This window comes from Neopelma chrysocephalum, unplaced genomic scaffold (assembly GCF_003984885.1).
Source record: "Neopelma chrysocephalum unplaced genomic scaffold, ASM398488v2 Primary Assembly neopelma1_76, whole genome shotgun sequence".
Taxonomy (NCBI): Eukaryota; Metazoa; Chordata; class Aves; order Passeriformes; family Pipridae; genus Neopelma; species Neopelma chrysocephalum.
The window spans coordinates 14,704,100-14,722,290 of NW_020897737.1; positions in this window are offsets into that span (position 1 = coordinate 14,704,100).

Here is an 18,191-nt window from a genome sequence, read left to right on the forward strand (position 1 = left end):
ATTAAGGGCAACTCTTCTCTGCAAATCTTTCCATTTTCAACACCAAAAGCTCTCCTTGTTGAGTGAGTAGGAAGGGAGAATAGGAACAGAAAAAAAAAGCCCAACTCCCTAAAAACTTTCCAGGTGTCAAATTGCATGCACAACATCCGCAAAACAACCATTTATTCCAGGCAATTTAAAAAAGAAAATCCTGTTCTTCTCCCTTACACTCTCCAAATTTCCAACAGCAAGCCAGTACCACCATGGGATGAACCATTTGGGTGTCATGAATCTGACAAAGCTGCAGGGACACTCTCCAGGGAAAGGGAGAGCAGAGAGAGCAGAGGAAGGCTCATCATCATCATCCACCACTACTGAGGATTGTTTAGGAAGGAAGGCAGCAGGACAGTGGCTGTACTGTGGGAGGAGAGAGAAGTGGAGCTTGAATTTGAAGAAGTTAAGAAGAGGATGGGGGTTGCATCACAATGACAGTGGGCATTTCAGGTCTGGGTAGATTTTTGGTGGGGCTTTTGTCCATTTGGTTGGTTTTTTTTTTGTTTTTGCTTTTGTTTTTTTAAAGATTAAGTAATTGAATTCAAATGTTTATTGGGTTAGCTGAGCTCCAAAACGAGACACTTCCTAATTCTTTTCTTGCTTGTGAAGAAATATACATTCGGAACTGATATTTTTAAACCTCCTTCACATACAGTGGTTGCTTTCCAAGCCCTCCAGGAAATCCTGGATGCATACTTAATGTCTCCCTGGATGCTAACAGCCGAGTAACTGAGCTTGAACGCATTTTTCAGGGGAGGAACTATCACCGGGATATTACCAGGTAAAGGTGAGCAGTTCAGGCAATCACCGGGAAGACAGACTTGTGAAACTACTGATTCAGCACCGTAATGTTTAGGTAAATGCTACAACAGCTCTTTAGAAGAGAAAAGCGAGACACTTCTTAGTGTGACTAACTAATCACTGTCTGTGCTGTAGAGCCTGGAGTACAAATTCCTTTTGTCATGAAAATGCTTGCTCCTTTGATCCCCACAACATCATTAAACAGTTTCTAAAGAGTAAGTAAATCTTTTGGCACATTCTTTGCAAAATAAGCGTTTCAGGACTCAGACGCATGTGGGTGTGTTTGTGATGCTGAGGAGATTGATACCGATACAATTTTTAGCAGCGGGTGCAGACTGTGCTTTGCTGAAGGAAAGAGGGAGAGGGAGAGGTTTCTCCACCTCCTTTTCCAAAGCAAATATGTAGAAAATTGAAATGCACGTGGTAGCCATGCAGGATTGCTGCAGAGAGGCTGCTGTTGGAAATTAAACCCATTTTGCCTGTCTGCAGGATGGCTATGGATGTAAACCTCCCAGCTGACACATGGCATGTGCCCATCAGCACACTTTCCAAAGGGTTTTGACGAATTTTATTAGTTCTCACAGGTGAAATACAGAGATGGTTTTTCTGGAGAGCCTGGTGCTGTTGAGGGCACTACCAGCTTTTGTTCATGACCAACCAAGGCTACGGGCTGGTGGTTGTGGTAACTTTGGGTTGTGTCCTGTCTCCTTGAGGACTCAGTGCAGGTTGAAGGCACATGGAGGTTATTTTGTTTTTCAGAGGGTGTGTGGATCACTTTCTGAGCTGCTTTAATACCTGGCAGTTGTGGGGGTTTTGTGGCCCCGTGCACATCAGCCCAGTGCCTGGACCAGCTGCCCTGCTGACCCTTCTGGTAAATTTAAGGGGCAGGGGCCAGAATAGCTATCCATAAAAATTTCACTGAAGGTTTTCTGGTGTTTATCTAGCAGGTTCACAAGGCTTTAGCTAAAATGGGAAGAGCTTATGAGCTTACTGAAAGAATACTGTAAATCTGAACCATTCAAAGAAGCACGACTATTTAGGAGTCTAAGAACAGCATTCTCATGCCACATAACACTCTGTGTGAAATAAGTTTATACCCTTCCAACACGCCATCTGGCAGCAAACAGTATATTGGTTTGCATCCCAGCCTGTGATCTTGCAAGAAAAATTAAGTCATATATAATAAAATGCATTTTTAAAAGACAACGTTTTCAGTAATTTTCACTGGAACGAATGAACTTAAAAGTGTTTCCAGTTATCTGTCAGAAAATGTTTTGGTAGACAAGTGGCTGCTCTCAATTGCAATGTGCATGTGAGTAAAGGGATTTATGTCACAGTCAGACACATGTTGTTGGGGTGCATCTGCACCTCTGAGCGCTCAGAACATTCAAATCTGCGTTCCTGCCTGAGCCATTGCACTGGGAGGAATCAGATTATGGGCTTTCATATGGTACCAAAATATGGGTGGAAGTAGTTGCATGTTTGGGAGAAAATGGAGCAAGTCTGGTGATTTAGGGAATTAGAGGCTGACTGGAGTGAGATACAATCTCTGGAAGTTCATATGCCTGAATCCCCCCAGAACTGTTTTCTCTCTCTGATAATGATACCCTTAAATTTTAGGGGAGATGATTCATGTCTGTGTTGAATAAGGCATCTCTCCAGTTTAAAGCATATTCATTCCTAGTACTGTGGTATTTGAAGGAAAAGAAAATCTGGTGAAAGGAGGTAACAAATATTTGTTTAAAATTCTCAGCAAATCAGGCAAAAAGCTTTCATGTGCAGTTGGATTATGGACAAGTGAGTATCTCAAGGAAAATCAGATAAAATACATGCTGATAGATCTGTTCTTATTAGGTTTAATATGGGGAAATTAGGCTGCCCACTTGATATATGATGAAATGATTAGGAAGGACCTTCTATCTGGCTGTATACACAGGGCTGCAGAGATTAGATCATGTGAAAAATAAAAATTGGAAGCTCAGATTTATAGGGATGAGGATGGGTTAAAATAATTCATGGAGAAACTGCTCTAATTAAAAACATTCTATCTAATATTCAGTCTGTCTGTCTCCTTCCATTAAGGGGGCATCTTCAAGTTTGCATTAATATTCTCTGTGCCTCACCCATGTCTAGGAACTCTTTCATTTGTCACTCCATGTAAATTTAAATTCTACCCTCCCAATCAGTGTTTTGAATCACTGGGATATTGAGTAAGTATATAATTCTTAGCTTAGACACTGAACATCTGTTGCCATTTGTGTCCAATATGTAATTACAGCAGGGGGAGCTGGACAATCGGAGATTAAAAAGATGCTGCTTAATCTTCCACCACATGTTTCTACTTAAAAAGAATAACACACTAGAGAAATCTCATACTCATGGTGTATCTTCTTCTCCCTCTGTCCTTACTCAAGGCTTCATTTGATTTCTGCCTGGAATTGCCACAGTCCTTTTGTTTGGATCTGGGAGTGTGTTCACTCAGACCTTGTGTAGCCCCTGGGGTAGGGCATGTCCTGAAGGACTCCCTGATTTTCTCCTAGTAAAATATTATATCTTGTGCTCTTCCTTGCTGCAAAGCAATGTGCCCTATGTCCTTTGCAAAGGTACTTACACAAATGTGTACCTAAGAGCTGATTCCACACTTTGACCTTTAAGAAGAGCCTGGAAGGAAAAGCAGAGTGCTGATGACTGGGCTGGATGGGGCTCTGAGTAATCTGGTCTAGTGGAAGGTTCCCTGCTCGTGTTTGTTTGGAACCAGATGATCTTTAAGGTCTCTTCCAATCCAAACCATTTTATGCTTCTCTATTGAGCAAGAGATGATCTTGCAGGAGCAGACAGTGGGAGAGGGAAGGGTCACACTGGAACCACGTGAGGTGTGGGGTGTGTGGCTGCAGCTGCTGAGTAAGGAAGTCATGTCTCTTCATTGACTGGAAGAACTTTCTGTCCCCTGGAAGCCCTTGAAAAATGCGAGTGCAAAGTTTCATGAGATTGACAAAACAGTTGCTGTATTTCAGTGGAAAATGTTTCACTCATTTTGTGCTCAAGAGGGGAAACTCATTTTACTGCTGGTAGGAATACAATCCCTAATGAGATGTGTCCACACATACCTATTCTAAACTAATAGAGTTTTTATATTTGTGCTGTTGGCTTCTGTACTTTTCCAAGTACATCCTTCCAATCTTTATTAAAAGTCAAAAATTATGTTTGTTTGTTTTTGTTGGTTTAGTTTGGTTTTCTGTTTTGTGGGAGTTTTTTTGGAGATGTTTTTTTTGCCTTTTTTTAAAAAAAAAATAATATACTGAAAATTTCATCTTGTCTAATTTTCTTTAGGACAAAACTGCAAACACTCGTAATATATAAAGTAATTTCTCCTTCTCCTTCTTCTTCTTTTTCTTCTTCTTTTTCTTCTTCTTCTTCTTCTTCTTCTTCTTCTTCTTCTTTCTTCTTCTTTCTTTTTTCTTTCTTCTTCTTTCTTCTTCTTCTTCTTTTTTTTCCAGAAGAAAATTAACTTCCATGCCACCTCGAGAGGATTCTGATTTTTTTAGGAATAGACTTTGGGACTCAGAAGGATTTACTGAGAGACATTTGTGAGACTCAATTTCAAAATGTCACATGTATTAAATTCAGCCCTTAACATTATGGTGGTCTGCCAAACATCTTAAAAGGTGTTTTGCTCAAACAGCAGGTTCTTCTAGCTGATAGGGACAATTAAAGAAGAACTACTGACTTGTTTAAATTGAAATATAAACACAGTTATGCCCTAAACAACCTCAGAATTGCTTTTGATGTGAAATTAGTAACAGTGATGTGGATGAGGGAGTGCACATCGTTGGGTGTTGAAAGATGGTCACAAGTAATGCTTCCCCTTTCCAGTCCGACTGCATTTTATACCCTCTCCTAATCTTTAATCCTGGAAAAAAACAAATTAAGATAGAAGAGACCTGAGGCCAGAGTCAAAGCTTGCTGAAAGCAATTGCAAAGAGTCCCTTTGGCTTTGGTGTGACCTGCAGCCGTTCCTGCCAGCTCTGTCAGCCCTCCCGTGTGCCCACCCTCTCTGTGTCTGTGGTTTCTGTCCCTTCCCTCCTTCTCCAGGCAAGGACTGGGGACCTGCACAACCACCTCCTTGAGCTGCTTGCCCTTGAGCAGCCCACTTACAGAATCAGAGGATCATTGAGTCATTCAGGTTGGAAAAGACCTCCAGGATCACTGCATCCAACCTTTAACCGATCCGCACCTTGTCAGCTGAATCATGGCTACAAAGTGCTACATCCAGTCATTTCCTGAACACTTCCAGGGATGGGGACTCTACCACCTCCCTGGGCAGCCCCTTCCAATGTTTAACCATCCTTTCAGTGAAAAAATTCTTCCTGATATCCAACCTGAACCTCCTCCAGTGCAGCTTGAGGCCGTGTCCTCTCGTCCTCTTGCTCATTGCCTGGGAGCAGAGCCCTCAGCTGGCTACAACCTCCTTTCAGGCAGTTGTAGAGAGCAAGAAGGTCCCCCTTGAGCCTCTTTTACTCCAAGCTCAACACCCCCAGCTCCCTCAGTGCCCCCTCATATGATTTACTCTCCAGACCCTTGCCTAGCTCCATTGCCCTTCTCTGGACGTGCTCCAGCCCCTTAATGTCTTTCTTGTCATGAGGGAACCAAAACTGAACTCAGGATTCGAGGTGAGGCCTCACCAGTGCCGAGTACAGAAGGACAATCACTTCCCTGGTCCTTCTGGCCACACTATTTTTCACACAGGCCCTTGGCCTTCTTGGCCACCTGGGCACACTCTGGGTCATGTTCAGCTGCTGTCACCAGCACCACCAGGTCCTTTTCCACTGGGCTGCTTTCCAGCCACTTTTCCCCCAGCCTGTAGCACGAAACTTGAAAAGCTTCAGGTGGCTGAAATGGAAAAATAACAGTGTACAGGGAATTCAGATGCGTGCCAGACCACTTCAGTGAGGGGCACATCAGGAAAGCTGTTCCACATCAGCTGAATGCTCTGTTTCCTCCACCCCAGGTAAACACCAGACCCTTTGGAAACATGACCTTGAGGCCCTGGCCGGGTGGGATTCTGCCCGTGGAGCAATTTCTTGCTTGAATCAGTTTTCTGGTTCCAGGAAGATGATATGTGGAGCAGCAAAATGCAGTCCTGGAACTTGAAGGTGACAGATTATTTACAGAAAACGAGTGGGTGTGTGGCTGTGTGTGTTTGTCTGCAGTTTTTGTGCTGCTTAAATGCCAGTGGCCATTTAGTATCATTGCATTACAGTCACACACTTTGCAGAGCATTTAAACCATCCACAGGAGGAGGTGTGTGGGGGGTTAAGAGTCAACACATTCATTACTTGCACAGTTCTCCATGTGGCTGCCATAGCTCATTTTTGGCCAGTGTTAAATTTGCATCCACAGTCAATCCGGAAAAAAAATATTCTTTTATCGCACTATTGCTGTTTTCATGTTTCTTTGGTTACTCACTGTTCAACTCCTTTGTTCTTTCTGGGATCTATTTTTCCCAAGAACCCCCAACCCACCTCAATTTCACAGGATTTTGATTCCCTCAAAAATTTTTCAGGAGTTTTTCCTGTAAGCTTACAATTTTTAAGGGGTTGCATAATACATGTTTTCATCTTCCGTGGTGTCTCTGGAAAATCATGTCAGAAGAAACATACTTGGAACAATAGAATTTAATTATGCATTAAAGTGCTTCAAAATCCATGTTAGTCTGTGGACCAGAATAATTGGTAGCAGCATCTTCACAAAGATTTGCTGGATTTTGCCAATATATGTTTCTTAGAGCAGCCTGTACTACTCCTTTGTTTAGGATATGCATGAAATCTTTATTTATATGAGTTCTTCATTCATGTTGACTGTCCCCTGTACATAAACAAATTAGAGCATCCAAACAATATGATTTCACCTTAAAATTATGAACAAAAAGCGGTGACAGAAAAACACCTATATACTTAAAGAATAACAGACATTATTGTAGCTTGATGCATCTTCTTCCTCTTATTTTAAAGACCTATTTCTTTTTGTGATTAATGATTTGTTGTTTTAGTGATAGTGATTTATATCACAGAATCATTTACTGTCAGTAATAGATACGTAGGTGCTCGCATATTTCTGATAATTCTAAGTTGAAGAAATCTTTTTAGTGGAAGATCATAAGGAAAAAACAGGTTTATCGTTTTCTCACAACACATTAAAAATGAAGTTCTAGTTTTCCATCAATGAATTTTCCCCCTCCCTAGGTGGTGGCTTGAGTTTTATTTATTTAATACTGCGCAGTGAGTTTGTGGCCAAAGGTAGGCTGGGATGTGGAGTCTGGGCTTTCTGTGCTGCCCACAGCCACAAGATTGTCCTCTGGAGGGGTCTAAGGGCCAGATAGTTGTGGTGTTTCATAAACAGGCCGTTTCAATGTGGAAATGTGCTTTATTTTTATTTTTATAATGAAATAGACCTGGTTTCTGAAGCACAGAATGTACTGTCTTCCCTTCTTTCCTCCTAAACGTGCTTTTAGAAAATGATTGCAAATTCTTGCAGAGCGATCGCAGTGACAACTGCAGGAAAGCTCCAGCTCTGCAAGAAAGTGATTGATGGTCAGTGCTGGACACCTGCATATTGTGTCCCTCCTGAAATGCATTCACTTAATCTCAGGGGCATTCATTTAATCTAAACTGCATTTTGCAAACTTGAGCACACTGCTCAAACTGGAGGGAAGTAGTTTTCTTTTGACAGTATCCATTTGGGGAGAATAGGATGTAACAAGGAGTGTGTATTACTAGAGATGTCTTAACGTAGAAAGATCTGGAAATTTGCTGAAGATGAGATACACTTCCAAAGTCCTGTTCCTTAAAATGCAGGTAAAAATAGCCAAGGTTTTCCCTCACAGATATCACTTAATTTGTTCTGCTTTTGTGAAAGTCATCCAGCATTTCAGGGGCTGCAGAAACTGCAACTTGGATCTTTTCGGAGAAGAGAATTTTATCTTCTGCCTCATTAGCTTCCTTCTAAGTCCATATTTTTTTTCAGTGCCAGGCAATGTTTGCAAAGCTTCCAATCTCAGAAATTCCTTAAAACTTTGATAGTACCGTCGCTGTTTCAGTGTGTTTTTCCATTGACTCCACCAGGCTCTGCATCAGGCCAGTAATGGCCATTTGTCAGCGTATCCATGAGTTATATTGACCTGCATCATCCCAAATTTCATCAGTGTGTTTGCAGTTCCCGAGCTCTTTGGCACAGCAAGCCTGTTATATACTTGGTGATGCTCAGAAATCGCAGTTTTGCAGTTCTAGGCAAATAACAACAATACTACTAATACTATTTTGCATCTGCTAATGGAAGACGTGAAGTTCTTTTAACGAATCTATAGGCTGCTCTTCTGATGGGGGCATTATTCTCTCGCCCCCCTCCCCCCCAACAAAATGGATTTTCTGACATTTCTGTGACCTCTTAGAGAAAGAATTAGGTGCACAGTTACCAAGCAACAGAAAGTCAGGCAACACACTTTCGAAGCCCTCTAATTGCCCATAATGGTTAAGAGCAGCATCCACGTTCACATCCTTGATACTCTGCTGCGGGAACTCATTTACCTTTTATTATCGGCGTGGTGTTAAGATGTAACCACCAAAGGAGGAGGTGCAAGTCTGAAGGGTCTGCAAGACATGGAGCTGCTCTGCGTTAGAGGGCCATAAGGATTGTCATTTTCGCAATTCATGCCTCACATTTCATTTTTCTGGAATATTTTAAGTGCTTAACTCGCAAGAGAGAAGGCACATTCATCTCTGCAATATTAAAACCAAAGTGAACGCGAAAAAATAACTTACAAAGTCTTTCAAAGATTTAAATGAGAGACCAAAGAAAGGCTTTAAAGCACAATATATTCTGACAACTTATCCTCTAAGGTTTTAAAATGACACGTTTCATGAGTCACACAATGAAATCTCTGGGGGGGGGGGGAGAAACGCATGAATACATGTTTGAGAATTTGAAGGATTTTGGGGTTTTTTTTCCCTCCAGCTTGTACCTGACTGCATGTGAGGAGTCAAACTGTCCCCTCCTTGCATGGCATATCTGGGACACTGCGTGCCACTGCTTCCTGAAGCTTTTCCATTGCCTCCAGTGGCTGTGGCAGTCTCCACCTACTTTCCTCAGGGGGAATTTGGGAAGTGTTTTGCTTCAGGCACTGCATGGCTCCTCACAGAGACTATCATGGGGGGACAGTCCCAGCCTTTGACACTGGGAATTTCTGCTTCAACTCGTTGTTTCCTGTGGAGGATGGTCTTGGCCACGGGCTGGGACAACTGGCATTCACTGACTGCTCTCTCCCTCTGCTGTTCCTTGGGGAAGCCCTTTCAATCCCTAGTGGGAGAGGTGGTGTGCCTGCGCTCTGGATGTCCATGATCTGCTTTCCCCCTCTGCAGCAAGGGCTAGTTTTCACGTTCAAAAAGGGCTTCTGGGTGTTTCTTATATGCTTTCATTTATTTTCAAGCATACAGACATGTTTCATCAGATATAAAGCTCTGGAGCTTCCTTCTCATGTCATTTACAGGGGGGTTTGCTCTGGTGAAGTTAATAGGCATTATATTTGCATAAATAAAGACAGGGCCAGAAACTCAGCTGTTTTTTTGTCTCAAGATGTAAAGAAAAGCATACTGTAAACTTGGCATGGCATTCTGAGCAGGAAAGCACCTTGCACATGAACTGTGCCTCCAATATTTTTTTTTCCCCTTTTGCTTCTGTCCTCCAGCCAGAACTGAGGTTTAATGGAGTGGTATCATATAGTGGAGGTGAAATGGCCGAGGGCTCAGTCATGCAATCTGTCAGTGCTGTAGCTCCAGTCCAGCAAAGCCCGTAGGCACCTGACTGCTTTCAGAGAGCCTCACAAAATGATACAATTCTTCAAAATGAGCCATGAATTGCCGAGAAACATGCACACAGGGAAGGTGGGTACTCAGTATTTTGAACTCAGAGGGGTGAAAAAAGGAAGCTGAAGTTAAAGCAGCTACATATACAAAGACATTTGAGCTGTGTTTTTCTATTTAGGACCTTTTTACTTCAATGACTGTGCAATTACCATAATTTCCAGTGGAGTTACTTCGAAATTGCTATGTAGTTTATTGTATCTGTCTAATTAACTTGTCTCACAACTGTAAGTGGAATGTACCACCATTTCCAACCTGGAAAGGACTTCTTTGGAACGATATTCTGACAATTCAAGAGTATTTCTGCCGCATTTTCAATTCTGAGAGTAGGTATTGTTTGGAGACACACAGTCTGGAGGCACGGGAGGAAAGGGAGAATTACTGTGTTTGGCTAGTGCCTAAAATGAAGCTGTTTTCCCTGGTTTTGGTTAACCTCTTTTTAATAGGAATTCATCATAGAGTGAATTAGAATTTCCATATTAGAAAAGCAAAAATCCTGGCTGAATTTGGATTTTTATTGCTGTAGGACACCTGAGAGCATATTTATGCTGACTCTCGCAGTTAATATGGAAATTTAAGTGGTATCTTCTTAGAATTATAGAAACCCCTTAAATCTTGCCCACCTTCCTATTATCAGAAATTTAAATATTAACCGTGTAATCAGCACTCTTGACAGTAGACACATCGAGACATAAATATCAAGTCTTCTCCCTATGAGCCAGTTTTACACCTGGGAACAGCAAAGCTATAGTGGAAGACTTCAGAAAGAGTCCCATCCTAATGTATGTTTTATTTTTCCCTGTTATTGCAACAGTTGTGCTGGTGTCTAGCACATCACTGCTGTACTTTTTGTAGCACCCTGCTACCAGCAATAGTTGTCTCAGCCTTTTGAGAGCAGAAAGCCAAACAGATGTGGTTCTCTAGGAATGAGAAGCCTTTGTAGGAAGCTTGCTTCAAAAAAGGAAGGTTCATGCTTTTTTTGAAATACACTCACAAAGGATAAAGAAAGTTCCTGATGATAAATTTGCTGGTTTTGAGGGCATTGAGAGAATAAATATCATACATATGTGCCCTCACAATATAGGCACCCTCTGGAGAAAGATGCTGTGGTTCTCAGAGTAATTGGGCACAGTTCTGAATTTTTGGTTGGTGTAAAGGATACAGACCAGAAAAGAAGAGTTTTCTATTGGAAATGAAAGGAAGATCAAGAATGCAATTTCCATTGCTCATTCTTCTCCCCAGTTCAAAGGACACACACATCCTTATGTGTATCCACGTGTTCTCTCCAAACTGTTTGCATATGTAAAATCTTTATAACTCTAAACCACTACTTTTTCTCTAAGAGTCCTACAAGGACTACATCCAATATGTGTTTAGTTCTGATTTACTTCTTTTCAGTGGGTAGCATCATACTACATAGCAGAATATTAACCATCTGCCATGAATTTTCTTTACTGTTATTCCAGCTTCGATAAAGTCTCTGAAAGATTTTTATTTGAACTTTAATCCTCCCCAGCTCATGTCCCTGGACATTTCTATCTCTGTCTCCTACCCTGAGGACCTCTGGCCCTGATCTGGAGACCCCATTTCTTTTCTTTTTAGGGTGGAATCTGGAGCTGTCAATAGAGGAAGACATGAAAATATCTGTCATTCTCAAATTCCAATCTCCTTTCTATTGATGGCATTTCTGGATTCTGGACTAGCAGCCCTCAGCATCTCACCCTCTGCAGATTTCTCCAGCTCTCAAAAATAGAAAATTGCTCTGGGATTTTTCCTGGAAGGCACTATGAGTTTGCAAAAATGATTGCTGCAGAGGACCTCGACTGAATAGCAGCCCTTGTGAGTGCACTCAAGAAAAACAACTCCAGAATTGCTGTAGAGTGTAACTACAACTGTATTTTATTTATTTCATGAACACCATACAATATTACAGGCATAGATTAGCCAGTAAAGTCAGATGTAGGTGCTGGCTGGGGCTTCTGGCACTTGCTTGTTATGCAAATAGCAAACAGCAGTAGTAACTCACTCCTAAAGGTAATGACAACATACATCTGCTTCCTTATTTTAGCCTGCTTCTCGGAGCTGTCTGCACCTTGGGGCTAGTGTCAGTGAAGACTTACTAGTTCCAGCCATGCACATGTAATATTAAAAAGCCAGGGAGCTGTAGATGGCATCTCCCTCTTCCCTGTCAGACCCTCCTCCTGAATGCAGTAAGTACCATTTCACAGCAAGAAATGGCCTCGTTATCCAGCTTGGATTGTGGCAGCAGCACAGCTCTGACCGATTGCTGCTCAGTCCTCATCTGTTTGGCTCCAAAACTGCTCACACGTTCAGCCCTCTGGAGTCTGGGTCCTGCCACAGATCATCTTGTGTCTGGTGCTGATTCTCGAGGGCGCAGCTCACGCGAGTACCTTCTGTGCCTCACAGGGACCCGCTCCCGGAGGTGTGCTCATGGGTAAGGGGGTTTGAACAGCTGGTTCAGAGAGGCTGAGACAGCAGGGGGGCTGGCTGTGGTCCCCACAGCTGCTTCAGTAACTGCTCAAGTGAGCAGATCTGAGGTTGTCCCTGGAGCTGGTCGTTGTCAGCCTCATCAGACCGGGACGTGGGATGTGTGCTCAGCTCAGCGCCGGGCTCCGGGCGGCTTTGTGGAGTTGTCTGGGACATTCCTCTGGGAAGGAGAGCTTTGATGTGAACTCATGCTTCTTCTGGTTTTGATCACCCCAGGTGTCTCCATTTCTGGTGGGGATGTAGGCACTGCAGTGATGAAGGTAAAGGCCTTCGCAAGGGAACCGGCACTATTTCGTGGAAGCTTTTTTTGTTTTACAAAAACGAAAGCTGTCTCCTGAGCCAGGATGAATGAAGATGGAGGGAAAGGTTTTTTGTATTGAAGAGCATCGTTCTACAAAATATCCATGTCCAAATTACTTTCAGGTTTCGCAGCCAAGAGGCTGGGGTCTTAAGAGTCCAGCTCCATGGAGCAGAGATAAAATGGGAGAAAATCTCAAACTGAGGAGCCTTGATTTTCCCTTCTGAACTTCCCCTACCCAGGCAGATACGGCTCTGTTTGGTGCCTTCTTTTTTTTTTCCTGAAAAACTTGACATGAAGAGAGTTAAACAACCAGCTTTTTGACTTTGACTTGATTTGTCCTCACCGTCACGGAGAAGATTTTACATTCTCACCTCAGATCCTTACCAGTCATCCGTGTGTATTCCCTGCATGGGCTCAGCATCCCTGTCTGTGAAAGGGATTTTTTTTGCTGCAGACCAGGATTCAAACCTTTCAGGTCCATTCCTCACTCACAGTTTCCAAGCTCAGCTGGGGAGCAGAGTGACCAGCCCTGTGAGTAGGGCAGTTTGGCCCCTTTTCACTGCCTTATTTTTTCTGAGGAGAGCTGCTCCATGGGCACCTGCCTGGGTAACTTTGCTGTTCCTCAGAGGTGACCTTCAATGCAGGCTTGGCTCGGGGAGGGGGGGAACATTTTTGTGCACAAGCTCTTGGAGAGTGCAAGCTGTCACAGGGTGACCAGGTTGCAAACTCCTGGGTGCTACAAATTAGTTTTTAGCACTTCAGACACACTCTTCAGGTGTTTCACTCAGCTGTTATCTCCATCTCTGAGTTTTTTCTGGGAAGCTTTGCCAACAGAAAGCAAGATCCTCTAAATAACCTTTTCCTCCTCTTCTGGAAGGCCCTCTAAATAAGAGAAAATGAAAGTATCATCTTTGATGTAAACAGGTTCACTTTCTGGATCTCTTTTTCACAAGATTTGATACATTTTATCATCCTATTTACTCACAAATCAGAATGAGACCAAATCTGATCCTTTCCACAAGCAACATGAGTTTTTTTTCAGGGTCACAAAGACCTGTAAATGCTCAGACTTGTTGGAAGCTGAGAATGTTCTGTAGGAGAGGTTCTATAGCAGCTCTTTCTCCTGATTCAGGGTTATGGTGTATTATGGTCTGTTCATGGTCTGTACAAGTAATGGTTGGCTGTCTGGTTTAGGTCTGGCTCTAGGTGCCTTTTTATCTGGCACACAGACTTTCCTGTTCCTCTCTCTCACTTTTGCACCTCAGTGGTAAAGGGAACAGGGAGCCATGACCTGAGATGAACATCCTGATAATGTCCATCTTCCTGCCTGAATTGACAACTTTCTCATGCAAAAAAATACAAATGGCACTTTCTTCCCCATCTCCATTCTACTGTTTCCATGTTTCTACCAGTCCAGACCCACCCCTTATATGTGCTGTCTCTGTTCCACACTGTTGGAGCTCCTGTCATGCAAACCTGAAGTCAGGTCAGCAATGTTGTGTTGTCTTTGCTAAGGCACTGACCAGGTGGTTTGATCCAGATCCTGATGAGCCATTTCATGCTAACCAATGTATTTAATATTCACTCATTCTTGTTTTCCCCAAGACAGAGCAGGTTAGTGCTTTGCCACCCTTTGCAGTGGATAAGAGAATGCAGGATACTGTGGGATACAGGCATGGTCTTTGTCAGCAAACCCCAAACCTGCCCACAGTCTAGTGGACACTTAAAATTTTACATCAAAGGAGTACCAAGGCTGAAAAAGTCTGACTAGAGGCAGATCTTGCAACCTGCTTTCACAGTAGTGTGTGCTTAGTCTTATCCCACTCGGAGAAAGCTTATAGATCAGAGTATGTGATTGCATAATAAAAGCTATGCATGAATAAGGAACTAGATTTATAATTATTCACAATTCCCTTTTGTTTCACTTAAAAAAAAAATTTTGTTTGTTACATTTGTTTTGTTTTTAAATTCTGCTTGGTTGAGCAATGCAACTTTTTGAATGTAATCCCTTGAAAAAGAACCTTGGAAGACTGAAATCAAATCACACGAAACCTTACTGAGTCCTTTGTACCAACAGTCATTAGATTCCCAGTTCAGGTCTCAACCACATGAGCCCCACGAATGTCAGGGAGCAGTAACTGCTTTTTCTTCTATCTATTACCCATGAGAAAAGGACTGGAAGACAGATGTTGCTAGGGGGTCATATACTGTTTGCTAGCTACAAATGTTTGAAGGATATTTCTTAGATTTTATTTCTGACTTTGGGGGCTGTGGTCACTTAGAGATGTCACTGACAAGCACATAAACTTCATACACTCATGTGGAAAGACAGCATGACTCATTGGTGGAGACCTGAATCTGCCACCTTGCAGCTGAAGTCATCATTTCACATCTGCAGAGAGTGAAATATTCAACTGGCAAATGATCCCATCTCTAAAATGGGCAAAAGATTATATTGGCCTAGTCCTCTCTTGAAGACTGAGGTTTCAGACACAGTCTTTGTCCCTTGACTGGAATCATATATAGGGGGACTAATAAGGAATTCCCCTGTTTGTCTGGAATTTCCGATCAGTAGTATCCTTTTCTTCAAAGAGGGGCCAATATTTCTGCATGTCCTGTACTCTGACATGGCCTGTTGAACCTTTTAGCAGAGGCTGCCACACCTTTAGGCAGCTTTGCAGGCCCAATGCAGATCTGTAACCTATGTGTGCTTCCTTGGGGCTTTTGGAGAGCACTGTCATACCTGAAGGGAGCCTATGGGGAAGATGGAGAGAGGCTATTTTCAAGGGCCTAGAGTGACAGGACAAGGGGGAATGGCTTCAAACTGAAAGAGAATAGGGTTAGATGAGATATTGGGAAGAAATTCTTTACTGTGAGGGTTGTGAGGTACTGAAACATGTTGCCCAGAGAAGTTGTGGATGCCCCATCTTTGGAAGTGCTCAAGGCCAGGATGGATGGAGCTCTGAGAAACCTGGTCTAATGGAAGGTGTCTCTGCCTGTGGCAGGGCGATTGGAACTCCATTCAACTTGTCAGCTCCCTTCAGGTCCTGGAAGGCCACAATTAGGTCACCCCAAAGCCTTCTCTTTTTCAGGCTGAACAATCCCAGTTCTCTCAGTTTTTCCTCATAGCAGAGCTGCTCCATCCCTCTGATCAGCTTGGTGAACTTCTCTGGACCCGTTCCAGCAGGTCGACATCCTTCCTGTTCTGGGGACCCCAGGGCTCAAGAGCCAATATCCACTTCCTGTGTCATACTGTAGGTATGATAAATGTCTGACAGTGCAATAATCATTTGTTCCTGTTTGACAGAAATGGGTGCTAGTTTTGGTCTCTAAAACAGCTTCCTGGCTGAGCATGGATAGTAAAACATGAATCAAGAGCAAGTATGGGAAGAGAAATTCATGGCAATGTGAAAGAATTCAAAGTAATGCATTTAAAAGGGATAGGAATGAGGAAGAAACCAGTCTGTGAGGTCTGTGGACAACCAGGGCACAGGTGCTGCACAGACTCCTGTCTCACCCATTGGCACAACTTGGGATGTGTGGCATTTGGTCCAGTGCTTTAAAGGTCTAACGAAATCTCCCGCTGTACCACATAATAAACAAGAGAGGTGTTGACTGACTGTGTGCTGATTGCAGTTTATGAAATGAACAGCAGGTGGGAGAGAAGCAATATGCATCCTCCTGTAGACCTCCAGCTAACAATGCCACATCTGACAATATGTAGCCTGCTAGTCCCGAAATCAAACCTTTTATACCACGCTCCTTGGAAATGGGGAGAGGTGGGAAGGAGCAGAGTGGTGGGCTAGGGGAAGGGAGAAGGTGGAATAACGGGATTTGTGTATGAAATTATTTTTCTTTTCAGTCTCTTTGGTCCTTCTTTTCCTATCTCATACTCATATTTCTCTGCTGCCTGGCAGTTTTGTCATTCGTCAGCCTCTCCCAAGCAGCCTGACTCCAGATGATATTTGCCTACCCTGGTGGCAGGCACCTCCCTGGCTATTCATCTGTCTCTTGCCTCCTGCCTTTATGTTTTGTCAACCTGTTTATTTCAAACCCGTTTCTCTGTGCCCCACCTTGCTCCCGTCCTTATACCTATCCATCTATCTCCATTAAAATCTAAATATTGAATATCAATAGAGATAACACAGCCCGTTTGGGGAGGAGGTCATTTGCCTGATGCTTTATGACTGACTGTTGATTTGTGGTCAAACACAACGGTCATAAAAGGGCTGTGCATCAGGCAAATGACATAAAATGCACACATCAGCAATTAAAATCAGCTGTATTATCTGGGCACCCAGCAGGGCTGCCTAGTTAAGGCCCTGCCAATGTTTTGATTATTACAACTCTGTACAAGAATTCACGCTGTTCCTCTCTCCTCACCCCCACATCTGATACCTGACCCTTCCTCTCCTTCCGTGTGGCTTTGCTGCTCACCCTATGTTTGGATTCTCCCCTGCATGATGTAGCTCCCATGATCTTTCCCTTCCACCAAGTAATTGCAATGCAATGTAATATCGTCCCTCTCTCCTCCCTTAACACAGACTGTATTCCCCCACCTTGAGATTCCTGCCAGAAATGTTTTTTCTACCTGTCATGTCCATTTCAAACACCCTGTCCTAGTGTAACCCCAGCTGTGTCTCTCTCTCTCTGTCCTTCCTTCTCCTCACCCCTCCCTGGCTCCCCCCTTGCAGGGGAAGGTGTTCCCATCACCTGAGCACTGCAGCAGGGGGGAGTACCCCAGGATTTGTGTGGATCTTATGGACTGCAGCAGGAGCACTGGATCTGCCTGCCTGCAGCTGCTTGGAGAGGGGCTGCATGGACGTGGTGTCTTTCTTCATCACCTTCACGCTCACTGCACGCCCTCACATCCCTCCTCTCAGCCTCCTCTCACGTTTTTCCCTGCTGTGTTTGACTCCCCTCCCACAGGCTCTTCTCCCATACCTTTTTAGTCTCCCTGGCTACTGAGTTCCACCATGGAAATGTTCCCTGAGGCACCTGTGCAACCCTCTGTCCCCTCCATGTCACCGTGTATTTTTGGAGCCAGTGGGACATCTACCACTTGAAAAAACAGTGTGATGCACACATATGGAAAAGTCTATGTGGTTGTATTTGAGCACTCACCTGTCTTCATATCACTATAATATTCTTTCATTGTAAACACTTACACTGCATTTAATGAAATTATTTGAGTGGAAACTCCATGGCAGTATTTAATTTAGTGTAGTGGGTTTTTTGTTGTCTGGTCAGTAGACAATCTTCAAAGTAAGAGAATGCCTCTCATTCTTCACTGTGAGGGTGGTGAGACCCTGGCACAGGTTGCCCAGAGAAGCTGTGGATGCCCCTGGATCCCTGGAAGTGTCCAAGGCCAGGTTGGATGGGGCTTGGAGCAACATGGGCTAGAGGAAGGTGTCCCTGCCCGTGACAGGGAGGTTGGAATGAGATGATCTCTGAGGTCTCTTCCAACCCAAACCACTCTGTTATTTTATGATTTTGTGGCGTAGATTTTGTTTTGGTTGAGAAGTTGCAAAAGGGGCTGGAGAAAAGAACTTCCTGCATTCTCCTTGTGGTCACATCTGGTCATGGAGCAAAGCAGAGATGGTGTCACTGAACCACAGGCAGGTGATGCCATT